General features: G+C 43.3%; 1 protein-coding gene across 1 annotated transcript in view; it reads right to left on the reverse strand.

Moving 5' to 3' along the window:
- Delta (neurogenic locus protein delta) overlaps positions 1-24,701 on the reverse strand; it is a gene marked incomplete at its 3' end in the record, with an annotated part of 1,152,245 nt that overhangs the window by 360,962 nt on the left and 766,582 nt on the right. Inside the window, 1 exon segment of the mRNA XM_070098268.1 lies at positions 7,569-7,614.

The following is a 24,701-nucleotide window of genomic DNA, read 5'->3' on the forward strand; positions in this document are numbered from 1 at the left end:
CTGTGATGGATATCTGAACCAGCGAGCCGCCAACAGCAACAACCTGGTTGAGCAGACAAACAGCAGAAAAACCTGTTGTTAAAGGTTAGAATGTTAAGGGTTAGAGTGCCAAGAGACAGAGTGGCACATAGTAGAGAGAACCAGAAGTGGAGGGCGGAGCCAAGTTGTGCCTATGGTTTGTATCTTAAGTTTACTTAAAGGACTTAAACCGGGCCATTAAGGCTGCATCTCACCTGTACATCATCAACTATAATCCCTTACACAGATAATAGATCCTTAAGTATACATGCACCAATCTGTGTATATACATTGAGATACACACGTAACTAAGTATACATACACTGACATACACGACTTCCGGCGTATATACACTAAGAGATACACACCCATCAGTATGTATACAATGAAATACACAATCTTACAGTATATATACTGATACATACACATAACTCTTTATATACGTTGAGGTATACACACCTCTTGGTGAATATACATTGTCCGCACCTACAGCAATCCCAAAGTTATGTAACATGAAAATCGGCAGGTGAACTAATGTTTATAATGACACACTCGACTTTCCCAGAGGCAAGAAGAAGATCGATGCGAGAAAATACAAGTACGTACTACTTGGGACTGACTGGAGAACAAGACTGGAAAAGTCTAGCGCAATACCAATAGATTTTACCCATACTTTAGACTTCACCTTTACTCCAGACCTTACCTTTACGCAAGCTTGGTGGTCATTTAGTTGCCTCCTCGCATGTTAATTAAAGGAACTTGCAACATTAAACGTTTGAACTTCAAAACATACTTGCCACCTTCAGGCAGATGAAGGGAAGAAGGAAAGATGGTGGAGAGGGAGGGAGGGAAAGAAGGATGGTGGAGAAAGAAAGAAGTGGAGGGGAGGAAGGTTTGGGAGTGAAAGCAACCTACATTTATACATAAATTATGCAATCTATACAATGAAGATAGTACTAGGGCCAAGCTCTGAAATAACACCTATATACAAAAAGAAATACATTCATGCACTCTGAGCCTATCCCATGTGTATATGAGAGAGAGAGAGAGAGAGAGAGAGAGAGAGAGAGAGAGAGAGAGACAGAGAGACAGAGAGACAGAGAGAGAGAGAGAGAGAGAGAGAGAGAGAGAGAGAGAGAGAGAGAGAGAGAGAGAGAGAGAGAGAGAGAGAGAGAGAGAGAGAGAGAGAGAGAGAGAGAGAGAGAGACTGACTTAAAATTCAGCAAATGAAGACTCAAAGGATTCCAGTTCAGAGCTGAGGGCACTCTCAGTACCGTTTCAACTTATCCTCCCAAGTTTTTCACTCTCCCTCCCTCGGTTCATCCCACACTCTCTCTCTTCTCCCCTCCTTACTTGCCAACTGCCTTCCCTCCCATTCATCACACACTGCCTTCCTCCTCCCTCCCTCCCTTCTCTTCGTTTTTCCCATGCAAACTCCCTCCGTTACACACTACTCCCGTCCCTCCTTTTCCCTCTCCCTCCCTTGACTGCTCCCTAACAAGGTAAAACAATGCATAGTGAATGACCAGAACATTGCCAGCAGTAGCCACCACTTGAGACCACACTACAACTCACAACCCCACAACTGTATACAAAATCTTCAACAATAAACTACAATATCCGTAACAAGAAGTAACTACAAGAGCACCTGTAGACAACGAACTGTTGCAACATAGGCATTAAACCACTACAACAGCAAGCTAGCGCATGAGCTCACACACTGAGGTCCGGAGTTCGAATCTCCGGTACGGCTGGAAAACATTAGGACGTGTTTTCATATGACACCTGCCGTCCCTGTTCACCCATCAGTATAAAATGGGTACCTGGGTGTTAGTGGACTGGTGTGGGTCGCATCCTGGGACAAAACTGACATAATTTGTCCGAAATGCTCAGCATAACAAGCAGCTTTCTATATAGTAGTATGTCATTGATGTTAGCTAGACCTGTATACCTTGTACACGTACTTGTAGAAATAATTATTATTATTATTACAACCACAATCACAACAACAGGATCAACAACATGATTGAGCATAAGAATTAACGCATCAGTAGCACCAATAACAACAGAAAAAACAACACAAAAATGACAACAGGAAGAGAAAAAATAACCACAATAATGCTGTTATTATTCTCAGCTACACCAAAACAAATAACATTATCCCGGCGATTGCGTTTAATTATTTTCTTATGGTTATTTTTTTTGCTAATAAATACAGGCTGCTTAATTTATTTTCATGAAATACATTCGTTAACTTTCCTCGTTTTCAAGATGTTAATCAGGTTAAACGAAGTTAAAACTTGTAAATCCTGGGAAACGAAAGAAAATTATGTTAGAGGGAAAATTAGCTCAGAACTAGAATAATAAAATATAAGGGAGAGAGGATGAGGGGAAGTACAAGAAAGAAGGTGATAAGTGTAGAGATAAATGTGTGGGAGAATTTGTACGAGTGTAAGCATGAAAGCGACATAGAGGTAGAGAAAGAAGAGGAGAGGAGAGGAGAGGAAAGGGAAAGGAGAAGAAAGGAGACAAAGACAGAGGAAAGGGTAGGAGGTGACAACACACGATCATATAAATAGTGATTAGATACTGGTTCAGAACTAATCGAAACGTCTAAAGCTTCGTCTTCAAGTTCCAGGTTAGATGTGAATCAATCACATTATACGCAAATCCCAAAATTTCTGAAGAGAGGCCGATCCAAGAGAGTAGGAGGGAGGGAGGGAAGAAGAGGAAGAGAGGGATGACGGGGGGGAGGGGGAGAGGGGAAGGCATGGAGAAAGGGAAGAAAGAGAGAGGAAAGAGCAGGAGGGGAAGGGATGAAGAAGTTGCAAGTGAAGAAGATGCATGGGACGCCAGGGGGTGCCTGCGATCACTGAGACCAGTATTAGCATGGCGTTGCGTGAGGGTAAATTGGCTTGCTCACAGATACTGATATTCTGCCAGATACTAGCAAAGGTGGCAGCCTAAATGTTCCAACTTCGTGCTTGAGAGGCACTAATTTGGCCAGTTTTATATACTCCCTACATCTTTCGAGTTCTCAGATAGTGAAAATGAGGGCAAGTAGCACCAGGTGAATAAGACCCTGATTGCAGTGGAGTCTTTACAGACATCAGATATATTAAGCAAATTTCCTAAATTTTCTTTTAATAGAAAGTGAACTGTAGATATAAATTCAGATGTACTCCCTAATGGGGCCTAGTTCCTAGGCCTTTTGTGCATCCACATGCTCATACGTTACCCTCCACGGGATGGATATGGGACGCACAATGAGCCAGCCACTTCGATGGCAAAATCTAATCTTATCCTTAACGTTTCGGTAATGTGTTTTCGCCAATTCTCTGGAAAGCGAGTACTCTCTGTCAGTCATGACCAGTACGCCTACAACAGTACGCTTCTATATTAATATCAGGTGGTGACAGAATTACACGGAACATTTAAATGGTTAATGGACCAGCTGGTGACAAGCGTCCATTACTGATGCTGTCAATTAGATTCTCTATCAATATAAATTAGTAAAAATAAAGTAAAGCGTTAAACCTGCAACCATTATTTAGCTCTATTTCTCCCTGTAACTTCTTCCGTCCCCTCCTACTCCCCACTTGGCGAATATGTATGTAACCCTCATGTGTGATGCAACAGGAAAAAGTAAACATAGCTAAGTTCGGTTCCCATTATGTAACTATCACATAGAATAGTGTAGCAGCACAATGCTGATGTATCCAATACTGAAAAATAAGTTTCTTGTGTGTCCATTATGACCATAACTATTATAATTCTCTCTGTCAGGTATCGTACTTTTACCTGGGTACTCGTTACAATTTAAAACATTCTTCTGTTGTATCTATGATTCGAAAACCCTTGTCTTTTTTAAGGGCGTCACACTTCAATGTGAAAATCTTTCGTTCTTTCCTAATGCCGTAAAATGTCACAGCAGGACTTCAATACCTTTCATAAGAACTGGGACCCACTACTGTACGTCAAGCAACAGCTTATATATAATTTTAATGACATGGAAGTGAACATTCTTCACCATGTGTGTTCCTACAAATTACAGTTACACTGTTTCTGCTACTTTAGAATCTTCTCACTACCTTACATCTCTTTATCTTGCTCCACTACGCTTCCTATCTCCCTCAACCATAATAATTCATAACGGCTTTTGGCACCTCGTTCTGCTAGACGGATAAATCTTAAGAACTGTTATTTTTTTTTCCTTCGTGGGTTGATTATTGTTTGTCTTTGGGAATGATATATTTTTCTGGGTCGACTAAATCGTCAGTATTATCATCGCTAAAATGGACGCTTAAATCTCATTTTATTTTCATTATGGTTTGACAATTCACTTTACTGAATTCCTGCATGGCTCAATATAATGTTTATTTCACAACTTTCTAAAAAATAAAGGCTGGTGAGCAGAGAAGAATCATCTCCTTTGGGTCTCTTGCTAAAAATATTTAGCATAGCTTCAGCTTGTCTTTTTCCTTTCCAATTCTTTTATTCTGAGGGACATGGAGCTGCCTCTCTCTCTGACAAAGCTCACTCCTCTGTCACAACTATGATGGTGCACAAAGCTTTGAAGACATTCCGGTGCCAAGGAAGCATAAGGTCCAGATGGTGTTCGTCCTCGTGCGCTATAGAAGAGTCACTCCTTTGTAGGTCTTCTAAAGCTTTCCACTCGTCTTGAAGACGTGCACTGGTAAAACCTGTCTTTGAAGAAAGGCAGCGACCGTGCCATTCCTAACCATCGTCCTGTTGCTCTCACTTGAATCTCAGTCTTTGAATCTATTCTTAATGAGAAATTTCTTAAATGCTTTAATTAAAGTTTTCCTCCTGCTCACTATAAGTTGCTGAGGTTACCCTTTCCATGTTAACTAGGGATATTTGCAAAGCTTCTGAGAATGGAAGAAATTGTATAAACTTGGCGTTAAACGTCTGGTGACAGTCACCTTAATAGACCAGTCTCCAGTTTCTTTGGTTCCGCTTCCATCTCTTTCCAATCAGTTGAAGTTGTCTACACTACAGGTCCTGTCCTGCCCACTACTCTGTTCATATTATTCGCAAAACATTCAGTACTACCAACTCTTATGATGAAGACGCCACTTTGAACTGTGTTCATATTTCAGTCTTGGCTCTTCTACACTTTCCTGGATTCTTCTTTCTTTTTTTTTAGCACTTTAGTTCTCGTTGGTCTACCTTGATTCCATTTCTATACGAGTTACTTCCAAATTAGTCAAATGACGTTTTATTAATACTTTATCTTTGCTTACAGTGAAAGATCAAATACCTCACGATTACCAGGTACTCACTTCTATTCATGAAAGAGCACTAAACTCCTTAAGGGTTAAATAGTGCTGAAATTTCTACCTTAGGAAACATCGCTGTGTCAAACAAATAAAACACAGGGCTCTTCGTCCAAGGACTGTATTTAGAAGACAGTAGTCACGGAAACACAGTATTTCCACAAGACATAATGGTGGCCAAATCTAGGCAAGAAAAAGGGACAACGACTAAATACAGTAAATTCTTAAATTAGTAAACACCGAACTTGAAATAGAAAACACCCATTATATTTGCTGCAACATTTATTCATGACATGCCTAACAACGTCACAGCTCTGTGAAAAGTAATTCCAGAAGTGTTTAGAATTAAACCGAGAATCAGAGGGTCAGATCACTCTCTATAAACAAACCAAACATTATCAGATGATGAGAGGGGGAGATATTTTCTGTGATTTATATTTATTTTGGTAGAGAAAGACAAAAACACAAGACAGAGCACTGCAACAGGCTGGTCCATGCTAGGCAGGTCCAAGTCACACCTGCTCAAGAAGGAAGGAGCACTGCTGCAGTCCTGCCGGCCCAAGCAAATCAGGTCTAGCTCACATGCATAAATGTTATCAGCAGCGTCAATATAATGTTGTAAATGCGTACATTACTTACGTTTTCATAATGATACAATGTATCCGAGAGTTAAGGATCAGCGTGAGAAATACAAATGGATGAGGCATGATAAACGAGGGCACGTTTACTAAAGGAGGCGTGATAGATGAGAGGGAGAAAAAACTTACAAAACTAGGCGTGATAAATAGCTGGCGGGATAAACGAGAGGGATAACAAGGTTACTAGAGAAGGCGACATAAACGAGAGGGAGAACAAAGATGTCAGAGGAAGCGGGATAAACGAGAGGGAGAACAAAGTTGCCAGAGGAGGCGGGATAAACGAGAGGGAGAACAAAGTTGCCAGAGGAGGCGGGATAAACGAGAGGGAGAACAAAGTTGCCAGAGGAGGCGGGATAAGCGAGAGGGAGAACAAGGTTACTAGAGAAGGCGTGATAAACGAGAGGGAGAACAAAGTTACCAAAGGAGGAGTGATAAACGAGAGGGAGAACAAGGTTACTAGAGAAGGTGTGATAAACGAGAGGGAGAACAAAGTTACCAGAGGAGGAGTGATAAACGAGAGGGAGAACAAAGTTACCAGAGGAGGCGTGATAAACGAGAGGGAGGAGAAGTGTACTGCTGGAGGAGTATGAGGAATATTTCAACGTATACTTCCCATTGAGGGACACCTGTGAGAAGTGCCATGGGGCATACCCCCTTTCCCCTGGTTGTTACCTGCTGGCTGGTTTTCCAAGCTGCCAGAATATCCACTGATGGAGCCAGCAATACCAGCTCAGAGTAGAGGTCAACCTGCACCGCATAATTCAGTGGAGGCGCTGACAGGTTGTAAATCATTCTAGGAGGGGAGGAGGTATGCCGCCTGGCACTCCTCACAGGTATCCCTCACTGGGAGGTATCGGCTGAGATGTTCTTCACAGCGGGATACACGAGGAGGAACAACTTTACTGAAGGAGGCGTGGTAAACGAGAATATAAGTTTACTGAATGAGACTTAATAAACAAGAAAGAAAAAGTTTACTGAAGACAACGTGACCTACACAGAGCTGTAATAAACATTAACTGGACTTTACCAGACAAATAGATCAAATTTGCTTTTTTTACACACTACATTAACCAAAAAATTCTTAAATTGCGAGACGAGTCGACCAGAGTCTTGCAGAAAGGTGAGGAACAACAGTGAAAAGGGAGAATCGAAGGGAAAAGGGGGAAGACAGGTCTTCATCAGAGTGACGATAGGAAGGGAGGGAAAAAATGGCAATAGAAAAAATATCACAGTAGGCCAGTAGACCATTTAAAATTCAACTGACATTTATGAAAAGGACAAACTAATGAACTCGAAGAAAATTAACAATGGAATATATAAAGGAATGAACAATAACGAAATATAATGTATCTTACGAGAGAGTAAAATAAAGATAGACCAGAGTACTGTTGTTAGTTTAGAAGGAAAGATAGAGGTGCTGACGTAGCTTGAATTGTAACAAGGTATCTCTCTGTGTAAAGCTTTGTCAAGCCCTTGATAAAGCTCTTCACACAGCTTGCTTTGCAAGTGTTTCCTTTCTGAACTCAACCAATGAAAACAACCTGCATAAAGACAAGTTTTGGAAGTAAACAACGTACAGCAGGGAATAGAGATGCCTGGAGAACTGACTTACCTGTTGCCTGCGACGACTCACTTCACAAGAGTCCTGACTTCACGACCTGTTGAAGAAAAATAAAACTGTATTAATGATCGGTCTCAAACTATGAGTGTGGAATAGTTAGTTTTAGTAACGAGATGAGTTGAAAAACGTGAAGAGAGAGAGAGAGAGAGAGAGAGAGAGAGAGAGAGAGAGAGAGAGAGAGAGAGAGAGAGAGAGAGAGAGAGAGAGAGAGAGAGAGAGAGAGAGAGAGAGAGTGAGAGAGAGAGAGAGAATGTGTGTGTGTGTGTACTCACCTATCTGTGGTTGCAGGGGTCGAATCACAGCTCCTGGTCCTACCTCCTCGCAGGTCGCTACTAGATCCACTCTCTTCCTGCTCCAAAAGCTTTATCATGCGTGCGTGCGTGCGTGCGTGCAGTGCAGGTGTGATTCTTCTGTCTCGATCATCACCCTTATCGTCATTATCATCCGTATTATCTTTTATCATGAACACCAACACCACTACTATTGTCACCACCAACACGACCACCACCATCCATATCACCAACACCGCTACCACCTTCCATACCACCACCATCGCCACCTTCCATACAACCAACACCATCGCCACCTTCCATACCACCAACACCATCGCCACCTTCCATACCACCAACACCATCGCCACCTTCCATACCACCAACACCATCGCCACCTTCCATACCACCAACACCATCGCCATCCATACCACCAACACCACCACCTTCCATAACACTACCACCACCTTCCACACCACCACAGCCTTCCATACTTCAGTATAAAATAATTCAGAGAAATATCGGTCTCGCTTTTATTAGACAAAAATGAATGATGACAGAGTCGCAAGACCTGCAGATACTCACCTGAAAGATGATGATAATCTTGAGAGGCGGAAGCAGAAACCAGTTAAGATCGACAGAGTAACCTGCAATTCAATTCTGCATGCCGGCAACCATTGTCTGGAACTGGTTACAGAAGACTGCGCACATCTGGAGCCTTGAAGATCTTTCTGCGCTGGAACTAGTTCAAGGAGACAGCACACCTCAGGGGATCTTACAGTTCTAGAACTGGTTCAAGGAGACAGCACACCTCATGGGACCTAACAGTTCTGGAACTGGTTCCAGGAAACAGCATACCTCAGGGAATCTTACAGTTTTGGAATTGGTTCCAGGAGACTGCACACCTCAGGGGACCTAACAGTGTTGGAACTGGTTCCAGGAGACAGCATACCTCAGGGAATCTTACAGCTTTGGAACTGGTTCCAGGAGACAGCACACCTCAGGGGACCTTACAGTTCTGGAACTGGATCCAGGAGACAGTAAAACGTCCGGAATCGTGAAGACTTTTCAGTGCTGGAACTAATTCGAAGAGGCTGGGTACGTCTAATGATCTTACTGTGCTGGAATCTCTAAAGCCTTTAAGACCTTGCAGTGCTGGAACCTGATGAAGGAGACAGTGTACCTCTGGAACCCTGAAGACTGATCAAGGAGAGTGTGCACCTTTGTAACCTTGAAGATCATACAGTGAGGACACAGAGGCAGCAAGAGTATACACCAATGTGAAATGTTCAAAACCAGTTGTTCAGAAAACAGTAACATGGTATGCATCTTCCCTGAAGATACACGGTATGCATCTTTACCTGAAGATACATGCTAATCATATGTTTTATCTTACACAAAAACTATATAATCAGTCTGAATTTAGTTAATCAAATCATTTCGTGATGTAAAAAAACAAATTTTGGTGTCACAGCAACAAAATAATTAATGCACTGCTTGTCTGGCACAACGACGCTCGTTAATTTCCCCGGAACATCTCTGTTGCCCCCACCCCAAAATGGGTTTAACCCCCACCTGTTCCGTAGTTATTTCGATTTCATGAGTCGGAATGAAATATAAAGCAGTGTGAAATTAAAAAAAAAGTGGGAGAGAAGCACAACATTAGTATTTAATAGCGAAGGAAAAAATGTCGAGAAAATAAATGAGAGAATTAATTATATGCAAAAAAATTAAATATTTCAGGTTTTAACATTACAAGATGCCGCGTAAATATTGACATGGCAGGGGTGCATGTGACATTGAAATACAGTGGACAACGTTATTATTCACAACGTTTGTCTCATATAGTGGATATCTTCATTAGCCACAATATTTGTACCACACAGTGGAGGCCTTTATTAACCATAACTGTCCTGCAGTGGCTACTTAACCACGAGGTTTCGCCCATACAGGGGCTTTACTAGGTCAGTAGAGAATACAAGACAAATGTTAGTACATATATGCAAGACCAGACAACGGTACGTGAGGTCATGGAAATCTCAGGAGACGGTTCATTGCATGGGTCTTTGATATTGCTCTCGGGTGCCTGAATAATTATCCTGGTCGCCTGGATAACTTACACCATACTTGCAAGTTATCCCAGGAGCCTGGATAACATGTAAGTTATCCTGGGTGCCTGGATAACCTATAAATCATCCTGGACATCTGGATAACTTGCACAATACTTGCAGGCTATCCTGGACGCCTGGATAACCTACAACATACTTGCAAGTTATCTTGGACGCTTGGATAACTTACACCATACGTGCAAGTTATCCTGGATGCCTGGATAACCTATATCATACTTGCAAGTTATCCTGGACTCCTGGATAACCTGCATATATGATGTAAGTAACAGTTTTGATGACATGAAGAACTGACCTTAAAACAACAATTATAAAGTAGCGATCAAGGAAGGAAAAAAGGATTTAAGGAAACAAGAGAAGTATACGACTACTGATGTCAGGAAAGATAAAGAAAAAAAATTAGACATAGAAGGGCAGCACTGAGTAAAATGATGAAAGAAGTGATTTTTTTATTTTTGCTTTAAAGTCCAACTTTTTTTTTTTTTTTTTTTGAAAGAGTGAATTTTTTTTATTTTTGCTTTAAAGATCAATTTTTGCAGAGTAATTCCTAGAGTTATGCAGTTATTTGTTATTTTAATTCCTCTTGACAGAGAAAAATGTGTGCTGAGAAGAAAACATAAGAGACGCAATGATTATAATAATTCTCGAGATCATAGAACTGAACGCTTCTCAAGGCTGAGGGACTGAACACCCCAAACCTACTACCCCTTCAAGGCTGATGACTTGATCAAATCATCTTTACCTCTTCACTGCTTTTGCTGTCTCTATCTTTAGTCACTTCTGTGAACGCTTTTCAAGGCTGAGGGACTGACCACCCCAAAAATACTACTTCAAGGCTAATGAACTTATCAAATCATATTTACCTCTCCACTGTTTCTGCTGCCTCCAATTTTAATCACCCCTTCACTCGACTGAAGAAGCCTATTGTGTAGGCGAAACGTTTTAGAAATAAAAATTCCAAACTGTTGCACATATGTCTTATTTATCACAAAGACGCAACTTGATAAACAAACAAGGGAGGATTTTATACACATAGAAGACCATAAGTGTCCGGGGCCCAAGACTGTTCAACAGCCTCCCATCAAGCATTAGGGGAATTGCTAATAAACCCCTGGCTGCCTTCAAGAGAGAGCTGGACAGATACCTAAAGTCAGTGCCGGATCAGCCGGGCTGTGGCTCGTACGTTGGACTGCGTGCGGCCAGCAGTAACAGTCTGGTTGATCAGGCCCTGATCCATCGGGTGGCCTGGTCATGGACCGGGCCGCGGGGGCGTTGATCCCCGGAATAACCTCCAGGTAGCTTCAAAAAGATCTGTCAAGAGATTGCATTCAAAAGTAACATTTTGAATCTAAGGAAAACAAAACTGAAAAAAAATAAAATGAATTCAACTTTGAAAGAAATAACTGGATATGAAGAAGGGATAAATGAGAAAATAACAATACCAATAACAACATGCGAAAAGTCAGCTAAATTTAAATACATTTAAAAAATATGAAAATATTATAAAAAGTATTTAAACCAAATGTGACTAACCGATGTATATGAATAAGTACAAACCACCTTGAATAATGCATTGTATAAAGAATCATTCAGTGACTTAAAGTCGACAAGTCTAATAAAAGTATTACTTATTATATACAGTAAATGTATTGAAAAGAATATTTTTTTCTAGTGTGGGATTATAATTTACAAAATATAAAGTGAATGCATCACGAGGCTTGTGAGGAAGATATATGATCAATAAATTTTTATGATGAATTAGACACAATATCTGGGTATCTAATTTACCAACTTGTCGGTATCGAATACTACTGATATACATAATTTTTTATGTTTGGTGATGGTATGTTTAACACACCAATATATTAAAGAGGCAACTCCAGTGAGAAGGGAAAGTATTGTGTGACTTAGTAAAGTGTGATGACTTTCTAACGAGGATAACTATAATAGTTATAATGACTTAAAAGAGATGACTGTGGTAACTTTCTAAATTTAGGAATAACTATCATGGTTAATTATGACTTGCTAGAAATAACTGTGATAATTTCTTATCAGAAATAACTAGCATACCATTATATTAATGATATACATTACCGACAAAACGAACAAGATACATGTGCATCAGTCTGGTATCTTGATCGTCGAAAATTTCCGCTTGCTCAGCAGGCTTCTTCAGTCGAATACAGAGGCGACTTAATAAAGACAGCAGCAGCAGTCCCTCACCAGTGAAGAAATAATTTTAAGGTAGTCAGTCTATCAGCTTTGATAAGTGTTCAGCTCCATGGCCTCGATTTATGTAGAGCAGAGGCACGAGAATACAACCTTTTATTCAGGAGACAGAACTGAGGTAAGGAAACAAACCACGGCACGGGTGGGGTTTGAAACCATGGCGAGTGAGTCGTAAAACTCCAGGCCAGTGGGTAAACCACTGGGCCAGCTGGCTACAGTAAGGTTCATCCATAGGGATGTTAGCATGGGCCCCACTGGATGAATCTTATTGTAGCCAGCTGGCCAAGTGGCTTACGCACTGGCCTGGAATTTTACGACTCACTCGCCATGGGTTCAATTCCCCAGTTCCGTGGTTTGTTCGCAATCGTGTTATGACAAATTCGTGAGTCATGAGGTAAGGAAGTTGGTGATGGTGTCACTGTTTTCAAGTGACGAAGCCTGCTGAGTAGGCATAACCTTTCAACAATCAACAAACCCAATTGTTGCACATGTCTTATAACTATCATAGCTAAGTATTACTTAGACAAGGAAACCGCGATTACTATTAGAGGTAACTATCGCAGCTATGACTCTGAAAAGGGTACAGAAACCACTTCGTTATAAAAAAAAGAGGAAATTATACTACTTTATATTAATATATTAACACGCTAAACCCGAGTGGGTCAGTCAGCTGCGCCTGGCAAATGACTGCTGAGGACTGAAGGAAGAAATGGGGAACTCATTATCATCACAGTCATGGGGAAGCGGTGAACCCACAGGGGTCATACAACGCCGTGGAAATGGCAGTCAATCAGCTGTGATCCCAGAAAGAGTGGGGTAGCTCCACTTCCTCGAATCAAGAGCCCTTCACAAGTATCCACAGGAGGGAGTGTTTAAAAGAAATAATTAGTCATCTATTACATCTGGTCATGGATCCGAGGCCTGGTCCACGACCAGGCCTCGGGGGCGGTGATCCCCGAAACACCCTCCAGGAATGCCTTCCAGGAATACCTTCCAGGAATGCCTTCCAGGAATACCCTCCAGGTATACCCTCCAGGTATACCCCCAGGAATACCCTACAGGTATACCCTCCAGGTATACCACCAGGAATACCCTCCAGGAATAGCTTCCAGGAATACCCTCCAGGTATACCCTCCAAGTATGCCCTCCAGGTATACAGCTCTGATCAGAGAGATATTGTGAAACTGTTTCTTAAAATTAGGTCTCGCGTACCATTTTGTTTTCAGATTTAAAAAAAAAAAACATTTTTAATATCTTGACAGAAATCAAAAACAAAAATTTAATGAACATGAATGTCTTCTCTGAAGCTATAAGAACATAGAAGACTGGAAGAGCACGGCAGAAGGTCTACTGGCCTATGCTAGGCACGTCAGTCTTATATTCATAATCAATTAAATATTACTAAACTCTTCACACCCAACACACACTGCACTAATACACCCAGCACCACTACTCCGGTACACCTAGCACTATACCAGGACCCAGGCACACCCAGCACAACTACTCCGGTACACCTAGCACTATACCAGGACCCAGGCACACCCAGCACCACTACTCCGGTACACCTAGTACTACACCAGGACCCAGGCACACCCAGCACCACTACTCCGGTACACCTAGCACTAAACCAGGACCCAGGCACACCCAGCACCACCACCCAGGTACCTGGTTACTTGGAGGTTATTCCGGGGATCAACGCCCTCGCGGCCCGGTCCATGACCAGGCCTCCCGATAGATCAGGGCCTGATCAACTAGGCTGTTACTGCTGGCCGCACGCAGTCCAACGTACGAGCCACAGCCCGGCTGACCCGGCACTGACTTTAGGTATCTGTCCAGCTCTCTGTTGAAGGCAGCCAGGGGTTTATTGGCAATTCCCCTAATACTTGATGGGAGGCTGTTGAACAGTCTTGGGCCCCGGACACTTATGGTGTTTTCCCTTAGTGTACCAATGGCGTCCCTACTTTTTATTGGGGGCATTTTGCATCGCCTGCCCAGTCTTTTACTTTCGTAGGGAGTGATTTGTGTGTGCAGATTTGGGACCATTCCTTCCAGGATTTTCCAAGTGTAGATTATGATATATCTCTCCCTCCTGCGTTCCAACGAGTACAAGTCAAGTGCTTCGAAGCGTTCCCAGTAGTTAAGGTGCTTGACAGAACTTATACGTGCAGTAAAAGATCTCTGTACACTCTAGATCTACGATTTCACCTGCTTTGAATGGAGATGTTAATGTACAGCAGTATTCCAGCCTAGAGAGAACAAGTGATTTGAAAAGGATCATCATTGGCTTGGCATCTCTTGTTTTGAACGTTCTCATTATCCATCCTATCATTTTCTTTGCACGTGCGATCGTGGCACTGTTGTGATCCTTGAAAGTGAGATCCTCAGACATTACTATTCCCAAGTCCCTTACATTATTTTTCCGCTCTATTGTATGGCCGGAGTCAATAGTATACTCTGTTCTAGTTATTATCTCCTCCAGTTTTCCATAACGTAGTAGTTGGAATTTGTCCTCATTGAACATCATATTGTTTGCCGTTGCCCACTGGAAAACTTTGTTTATATCTTCTTGGAGGTTAACCGCGTCCTCAGCAGATGACAGCCTCATGCAGATCCTAGTATCCGCAAAGGATGATACGGTCCTGTGATGTATATCTCTGTCTATGTCTGATATGAGGATGAGGAATAAGATGAGGGCGAGTACTGTGCTTTGTGGAACAGAGCTCTTCACTATGGCAGCCTCCGATTTAACTCTGTTGACCACTACTCTTTGTGTTCGATTTGTTAGAAAGTTGAAGATCCATCTCCCCACTTAACCAGTTATTCCTTTAGCACGTATTTTATGGGCTATTACGCCATGATCGCATTTGTCCAATGCTTTTGCAAAGTCTGTGTATATTACATCTGCATTCTGATTTTCTTCCAGTGCATCCAAGGCCATATCATAGTGATCCAGTAGTTGTGAGAGGCAGGAGCGACCTGCCCTGAACCCATGTTGCCTTGGATTGTGCAGATTTTGGGAATCCAGGTGATTTGTAATCCTGCTTCTTAGCACTCTTTCAAAGATTTTTATGATGTGGGACGTCAGAGCTATTGGTCTATAGTTCTTAGCTAATGCTTTGCTGCCACCTTTATGGAGTGGGACTATATCCGCCGTTTTAAGTGACTGTGGAATTTCACCCATGTCCAAGCTCCTCCTCCATAGTGCACTTAGGGCACGCGAGAGGGGTTTCTTGCAGTTCTTAATGAAAACAGAGTTCAACGAGTCTGGGCCCGGGGCTGAGTGCATGGGCATGTTGTCAATGGCTTTTTCGAAATCTATCGGAGTTAGGGTAATGCTGGAAATCTGGCATACGTTTATGGAGTTTTGAGGCTCATTCATGAGGCTCATTCATTTGGGTCGTCGATCCTCAGACCGATTAGTGGTTCACTAAACACAGAGTCGTACTTGGATTTCAATATTTCACTCATTTCCTTGTTGTCATCTGTGTAAGTCCCATCCTGTCTGAGTAAGGGCCCGATACTAGATGTGGTATTTGCCTTTTTTTTGTCATATGAAAAGAAATGTTTTGAATTTCTTTCAATTTCACTAATAGCTTTAAGCTCCTCCCGTCTCTCCTGGTTCCTGTAAGAGTCATTTAACTTAAGTTCGATAGTTTCCACTTCCCTGGTCAGCGCCTCCTTTCGTGTATCAGATATTCTAGCACTCCTTAGGAGCTCAGTGACTCTTCATCGTCTTCTGTAGAGGGAGCGTCTCTCTCTCTCCAGTTTACTCCTGCTCTTCTTCTTTCTTAGGGGAATATGCCTAGAACATGCTTCAGCTGCCAGGAAGTTGATCCTTTCAAGGCACTGGTTTGGATTCATGTCATTTAAGACATCTTCCCAACATGTTTCGTTTAGGACATGGTTTACCTGGTCCCAGTTGATATTCTTGTTGTTGAAGTTGTATTTTGTGAAGACACCTTCACAGGTACATGCATTCTGCTGATCAGGACCCCTATGCATGTACGTCTGAACTTCAATTAGGTTGTGATCGGAATGAGTTGTTTTTGATATTCTTATGTCTCTTATCAGGTCCTCATTATTTGTGAAGATAAGGTCAAGTGTGTTTTCTAGCCTTGTTGGCTCCATTATCTGCTGGCTTAAGGTGTGTTTTTCGCAGAGACTTAGTAGCTCGTGTGTCTGTGACCTTTCATCTGCGCTACCTCCGGGGATTGTTTCAGCTATAACATTTGCTACATTCTTCCATTCTGTATGCCTTAGGTTGAAGTCACCAAGCAGTAAGATGTTTGGGGATGGAGCTGGAAGGTTTTCCAGTCAGTAATCAATTTTCAGTAGCTGTTCCTTGAACTGTTGTGAGGTTGCATCTGGTGGCTTATATACAACCACAATGACTAGGTTTTGGTTCTCGATCTTTATTGACAGAACTTCAACTACCTCATTTGTGGTGTTCAGCAACTCCGTGCAGATGAGGGACTCTTTGACATACAGGCCAACCCCCCCCCCCTTTGTTGTCTGTTCATTCTGTCGCATCTAAAAAGGTTGTAATCACTTATCCATATTTCACTGTCAAAGTGATCTTTTGTGTGAGTCTCTGCGAAGGCTGCAAACATTGCATTAGACTCCCCTAGAAGTCCACTGATAAAAGGTATTTTGTTGCTGGTGGATGGCCTAAGGCCCTGTATATTAGCAAATATGAGTGAGGTTGTATTCTGTGTTAGTTGGGGATATTTTGTTATTGGCATCAGTAGTTGTAATTCTGGAGGGCCATGGGTGGCCACTGGCTGTGCCTCCAGTCCAACAAGGCTCCAAGGTGAACATTAAAATGGTATAAAATACCGACAGGTTGTTAGGTAAGACACATATGCAACAGTTAGGTATCTTTATTATGATACCTAAGATACCTAACTGTTGCATATGTGTCTTACCTAACAACAAGGCTCCAAGATGGACCTATTTTTGTTATTTCCTCCCATTTTCTTTTTCCGTTTCCTGCCACTAAAAAATCACCTGGAGTTGGGTTGTCGTAGCTGCTGTTTGTCTTGTGGGGTCTGTGCCTCCTGGTCCCTTTTAGATGGTATGCAGGGCAGTCGATGTTGTAACACTGCTTCTGGAGGACCGAGGAGTGACACATTTTTGGGTGAAAGAAAGTACAGGAAGAAGAACGACACACTCCTTTACACAGGAGGTCGCTACATTTTTTGGGATAGGTACACTTAGCACCCTACACCAGGACCCAGGCACACTCAGCACCACTACCCAGGTACACCTAGCACCCTACATCAGGCCCCAGCACACCCAGCACCACTACCCCGGTACACCTAGCACCTTATATCAGGACCAGGCACACCCAGCACCACTACTCCGGTACACCTAGCACCCTACACCAGGACCCCGGTACACTTTGCACCCTACACCAGGACCCAGGCACACCCAGCACCACTACCCCGGTACACCTAGCACCGTACATCAGGACCCAGGCACACCCAGCACCACTACCCCGGCACACCTAGCGCCCTACACTAGGACCCAGGCACACCCAGCTCCACTACCCAGGTACACACAGCACCCTACACCAGGACCCAAGCACACCCAGCACCACTACCCGGTATACCTAACACACTGATGATAAATTAGACCCCTGTGCAACTCTTGGGTATCTTTATTGAGGAAACGTTTCGCCACACAGTGGCTTCATCAGTCCATACGTAGGAGAAACTTGAAGAACAGGAGGAGAATGAGGTAATCAGTCCCTCAACCTTGAGTCGATGTGTTCAGTCCATCAATCTTGAATAGAATACGGCATATGAGCGGAGAAGCAGCTTATAAACCGTATGGCAGGAGAGGTGCAGCAGTCACAGGTGGTGTCACATTTGTTCAATGTGGAAGTAGGTCGTGCCCAAGAATTAGGCAAGCGAAGAATTCCTAAGTATTAAGATCCCAAGAAGTTGCAGTGTCTGACAGGTTTGTAGATGAATGGTTCAGATTGATGGACTGAACGCATCGACTCAAGGTTGAGGGACTGATTACCTCATTCTCCTCCTGTTCTTCAAGTTTCTCCTACGTATGGACTGATGAAGCCACTGTGTGGCGAAACGTTTCCTCAATAAAGATACCCAAGAGTTGCACATGTGTCTAATTTATCAACATGTCGGTTCTCTGAACCATTCATCTACAAACCTAACACACTACACCAGGACCCAGGCACACCCAGTACCACTACCCCGGTACACCTGGCACCCTACACCAGGATCCCGGTGCACCTAGCACCCTACACCAAGACCCAGGCACACCCAGCACCACTACCCTGGCACACATGGCACCCTACACCAGGACCCAGGCACACCCGGCACATCTACCCCGGTGCACCTAGCACCCTACACCAAGACTCAGGCACACCCAGCACCACTACCCCGGTACACCTAGCACCATACATCAGGACCAGGCACACCCAGCACCACTACTCCGGTACACCTAGCACCCTACACCAGGACCAAGGGACACCCAGCACCACTACCCCGGTACACTTAGCACCTTACACCAGGACCCAGGCACACCCAGCACCACTACCCCGGTACACCTAGCACCATATATCAGGACCCAGGCACACCCAGCACCACTACCCCGGTACATCTAGCGCCCTACACCAGGACCCAGGCACACCCAGCACCACTACTTGAGCACACCTAACACACTACACTAGGACCCAGGCACACCCAGCTCCACTACCCAGGTACACCTAACACACTACACCAGGACCCAGGCACACCCAGCACCACTACCCCGGTACGCTTAGCACCCTACACCAGGACCCAGGCACACCCAGCACCACTACTTGAGCACACCTAGCACCCTACACCAGGACCCAGGCACACCCAGAACCACTACCCCGGTACACCTAGCACTCCACACCAGGATCCAGGCACACCCAGCACCACTACCCCGGTACACTTAGCACCCTACACCAGGGCCCAGGCACACCCAGCACATCTACCCCGGTGCACCTAGCACCCTACACCAAGACCCAGGCACACCCAGCACCAGTACCCTGGCACACCTAGCACCCTACACCAGGACCCAGGAACACCCAGTACCACATCCAGAACCCCCGTACACCCGGTACCACTAAGGCAAAACAGAAGCCCGCAGCAGATCATGACCACCCAATAATCCCAGTACAGACGTCTCAAAGCAAGGGGGAAAAAACTGGAGACGGCAAGATCGGCATACTTAATCTTCGTCCCTAAACGAAGCAGTAAGAAGTACCGCAGTAGCCTTGAGCAGAGATACAAGATAGAGTTCCACGTCCACTAATACTAGAAATACGAATTCTGAGATATTTTCTGAAGCAATGGAACTGAGGGTAAGACACGCGTTGCAGAAGATGATTTTAAATGAGACTACGTTTCCCCTCTGTTAATTATAATCATAACTAAGTGCTCAACCCACAAGGGCCGTACAGCTCTCTCTCTCTCTCTCTGTTAGAGCTTTATCAAGCTATGACAATGTTTCATAGTGAGGGACCAGGACGGACCGAAACGTCGTCATAAAAGGTTCCTCTCTTAAGTGAGGGATTTGTTCCAGCCACCGTAATCTAAGTTTATCCTTCCATAGTGAAACATTATCTCAAATTATTCGGCCGTTCTGCAACAAGTGTCTTTTTCTTCAATTCTGGCAGAAGTGAGCCATACGGATGCAACTCTACCCCCAACCAGTAGAGTTTTCAGTCTAATAGAGAATAAATACTGGAGGCAGTAGAAATGGAGGGGTAATTTTGAGGTGATCAGTCCCTCAGCCTTAATACAAGGTGTTGAGTCCCTCAGTCTTGATACAAGAAGGTGTTGAGTCCCTCAGCCTTGATACAAGGTGTTGAAACCCTCAGCCTTCACAGAAAGTGTTGAGTCACTCAGCCTTCACAGGCATTGAGACCCTCAGCCTTCACAGGTGTTGAGTCCCTCGGTCTTCACAGGTGTTGAGACCCTCGGCCTTCACAGGTGTTGAGACCCTCGGCCTTCACAGGTGTTGATACCCCTTAGCCTTCACAGAAGGTGTTGAGTCCCTCAGCCTTCACAGGTGTTGAGAGCTTCGGCCTTCACAGAAGGTGCTGAGTCCCTCAGCCTTCACAGGTGTTGAGACCCTCGGCCTTCACAGAAGGTGTTGAGTCCCTCAGCCTTCACAGAAGGTGTTGAGTCCCTCAGCCTTCACAGAAGGTGTTGAGTCCCTCAGCCTTCACAGAAGGTGTCAAGACTCTCGGTCATCACAGGTGTTAAGACCCCTCAGCTTTCATAGAAGGTGTTATGACCCCTCAGCTTTCACAGAAGGTGTTAAGACCCCTCAGCTTTCACAGAAGGTGTTAAGACCCCTTAGCTTTCACAGAAGGTGTTAAGACCCCTCAGCTTTCACAGAAGGTGTCGAGTCCCTGGGTCTTATAGGTGTTCAGTCCCCTCAGCCTTGATAAATTTTAGCCTTAATGAGCTTATTCATTAACTTGTTGGTATGTATACCATTAACGTAATGCCGGAATTCACCGTGGTGATGATGCTGAATTTTCTTCCTCTCTGATTAGTGTTCTGGTGATTTCAAGGGCAGCAGGGGAGAATAATGACTCTTGGGCCCGGTTAAAGGCTCTGGCTCTTGCGGGCCGATAACTGGCTCTTTTCGGTCCTATTCTTGGCTCTTGTGGCCCAGTTGAGGAAGAGAGTAGGCGACGTGCTCGCGTGTGTGAATGTGGCGAGGCTGCAGGCGCTAGGTAATAGCAGTACAGCAGAGACGGAAAAACCTTGTGAGGTGCGTGAGGATGGAAGCCAGCAGCGTAGACCTGACCAGTGGCCAGCCTCGGACAGCTGGACACGCCTTCTTCCCTCCCTCCCTCCCTCCAGTCCTCCATCATTACCTCTCCTCCATCCTGGAGCAGTAGCAGTAGGAGGGTACCCGGAGGAGAGTGGGAAGAGGTCTTAACCCACCATCCTTCTTCACTGTCTTCACTATAATCCATTATCCTCATTCCCGTCATACTCATCCTCATTCTTCTTTTTCTTACACTTTTTGTTTTATTTATTTTCTTAATTTATATTTTTTTTTCTTCTCCTCCTCCTCCTCCTCCTCCTTTGTCCTTCTCCTCCTCCTCTTTCTTTTTCTTCTCCTCCTCCTCCTCCTTCTCAAATGTCATTAAACACTGGTACTTAATAGAGGAAGCTATGACAACGTTTCGGTCCTCCTCCCTGGATCACTGTCAAGTTACAACTGAGGGGAGAAACGTGGTTGGACAATGGTTCAGGAGGGAGCCAAACGCTCTCCTTCATGCTGATGTTTGGTGAACTGTTCCAGCCACGGTGTTGTTAGGTTTTATTCTTATCATCCTTCTCATTCTTATTTTTCCTCCACTTTTTCTTCTCCTATTTCTCCACTTCTTCCTTCTCCACCTTAGCCTTCTCTTGCTCTTCCTCTTCTTCTACCTTTTCCTCCTAAACCTCTCCTTTCATTCTCTTTCTTCCACCTCCTCCTTTTCCTCTTCCTTCACGCTGTTGTTCTTCACAAAAATTTTATTTTCCTGGAAAGTGGAAGGGACCATTCTTCTTTTTCTGAGAGAGGAGGGTTGGCTTTAAGATGTGGGAGGGGGCTTGGGCTGTGTCCTGGGGTGGTGGGCGGGCGGGCTGGCTGGAAGTGGGCGGGCTGGGGCAGGGCGGACTGGGGCAGGGCGGGCAAGAGAGGTGAGGAGAAGCAATCGTCTTCCCCCGGCAGCTATATGGTCATCCTGGGGAAAAAATCGGGGCAGAGTGCCTGGGAATTGTTGAAATTTTGTGGCTGAGAGCTAGGAGGAGGAGGAGGAAGAAGAGGAAGGAGGAGGAGGAAGAGGAGGAGGGGAAAATAAGGAAGAAGAGGAGGAGGGGAAGAGCAGGAAAATGAGGAAGACGAAGAAGAGGAGGAGGGACTAATGGCCACAACTAAGTGTATTAATTAAAACCTCTACATTCACACGCTAATTTTTCACGTTTTCATAAACATGACAAACATGTAAGTTTTTGTTAATTCTATTTCAAGACAATTTATATACATTATGAAAATTACATCACTAAGTTTGATTCCTGAGGAACTCTAGCCGTTATGTTCAGCCTCTGAGATAAGTCAACACTGAACACCTCTGCTGCTTCCCACCAGTAAAACCAACATTGAGATCAATGGTTCAGAGAACCCACAGGATGATGAATGAGACACTTGTATAACACCTGGATATCTATTGTGGAAACGTTTCGCCACCGAGTGGCTTCCTCAGTCCAATACAAAGAAGAATGGTTGAAGATCAGAAGGGGTTTGAAGGCAATGAATCTCCTGATCTTCAACCGTTTTTCTCCGTACTGGACTGAGGAAGTCGCTGGTTGGCGACACGTTTCCACACTAAAGATATCCAAGTGTTGTATAAGTATCTAATTCATAAAGACCGACAGTATTCCAGGAATTACGTTCCTCTACTACTATACAGAATTACGACATTGACCTAACAAGCTCTTCCGCAATATTTTACGTGAAGGTTTCTGTAAATTTAGCTATACTAAATCAGCAGCTTCTTCAGGATAGTGTTTTATTAGCACATACATAAATAAAAACTAGTAAATTCCTTATGCAGGATCTTACTGCGGCACCCATATTGATTGTTAGTTGACAAGGTACTGTCATCTTCTCTAATACTCGTAGTTTCTAACATATTCCTAAGAATATCTTCCACTACTTTACCCTTACACTGATGATAAACTAACAGAATATAAGTTTGGTGCCTGCGTGTCTTCTCTCCATTCTTGAATATTACAGCAAAACTTGATAATTTCCAATCGTTTTTGCTTTGCCCTATACTAATTATTTGTTAAATATTGTTTGCTGCTACGCAGTTTGCTCTTTTAGGCTTTCAAGATCGTGCTGGGAATTTCTTTTACTTTATTTACAAATACTAGAAACTTTGATTATGCACCATCTTAAATATCTAATGTTTCTATTATCAAACTTACGCTTTTAATTATCAACTGTCATGACCAAATTACTCTCGTATTGTAGAAATCAATATCACAAAGCATGTCATTTACGTTTATACTCCACAATCCATACCCAAATTTCCTGTCGTGTCAATGGCCATAAGCGTCAGAAAATCTTAACGAACGGAATTTATCCCAACTATACATGCCGAAAGAGATGCTGGGTTCTTCGGTAAGTACCCTGTGGGAGAGTAGCACCCTGTGAAAGTGTGGCACCCTGTGGGAGAGTAGCACCCTGTGGGAGTGTAGCATCCTCTAGAAGAGTGGCACCCTGTGGGAGAGTGGCGCCCTGTAGAAGTGGCACCGTGGGAGAGTGGCACCCTGTGGAAGTGTGTCACTCCTTCCAGAGAAGAGGTACAAACCGCTCACACGGAGTGACAAGAGGAACTGGTGGTAGATAGTCTCTCTTAATGTCTGTATATACAAACAGTATTATTAATCAAGGGGGAAGCGCTAAATCCGTAGGATTATACAGCGCCTGTGGGGGAGTTGTGGAAGGTATTCAGGCTTAATTCGGGGAACTGGAGCACAGATCCAATTCCCTACATCAAGAGCCCCTCACCAGCATCAAGGAACCTTCCTTGAGGGGTACATAAAAACAACCCGCACACAGGAGACAAACTTATGACGACGTTTCGGTCCGACTTGGACCATTAACCAGTCACACAGTTTCAATCTCCTACGTGCGGGTTATTTGTGTGTTCCACTCACGGTATTGTACCTTTATATTCATTAATGCTTGTATGATGAGATTTTCTAGGCATTTTAAAGTGTAGATATTCTTGCCTTCGGTAACAGTTTCAGTTTTAAGTTCGGCAAATAAATTTTGTTGTTTGGGTACATTTGTTTAATTTTCGCTTGTGAAAGCTGAGATAAAATTGTATTTGGAACGAAAACTTTCTTTGTTGACACTAGTCAGTCTGTTGTCAGTCGAAGACGCGAATATATCCTTCACCTATTTCTTGAGGTTTACCTATTTGCATAATGCTTCATTTCTTTATTTTCTTGTTATTTACCTATTAAAGAATGCTCTATGTCTTATTTACCTATTTAAAGAATGCTCTATGTCTTGTTATTTACCTATTTAAAGAATGCTGTGTGTCTTGTTATTTACCTATTTAAAGAATGCTCTATGTCTTGTTATTTACCTATTTAAAGAATGCTGTGTGTCTTGTTATTTACCTATTTAAAGAATGCTCTATGTCTTGTTATTTACCTATTTAAAGAATGTTCTGTGTCTTGTTATTTACCTATTTAAAGAATGCTCTATGTCTTGTTATTTACCTATTTAAAGAATGCTCTATGTCTTGTTATTTACATATTTAAAGAATGCTCTATGTCTTGTTATTTACCTATTTAAAGAATGCTCTATGTCTTGTTATTTACCTATTTAAAGAATGCTCTATGTCTTGTTATTTACCTATTTAAAGAATGCTCTATGTCTTGTTATTTACATATTTAAAGAATGCTCTATGTCTT

Source organism: Cherax quadricarinatus, chromosome 61 (genome assembly GCF_038502225.1).
Source record: "Cherax quadricarinatus isolate ZL_2023a chromosome 61, ASM3850222v1, whole genome shotgun sequence".
Taxonomy (NCBI): domain Eukaryota; kingdom Metazoa; phylum Arthropoda; class Malacostraca; order Decapoda; family Parastacidae; genus Cherax; species Cherax quadricarinatus.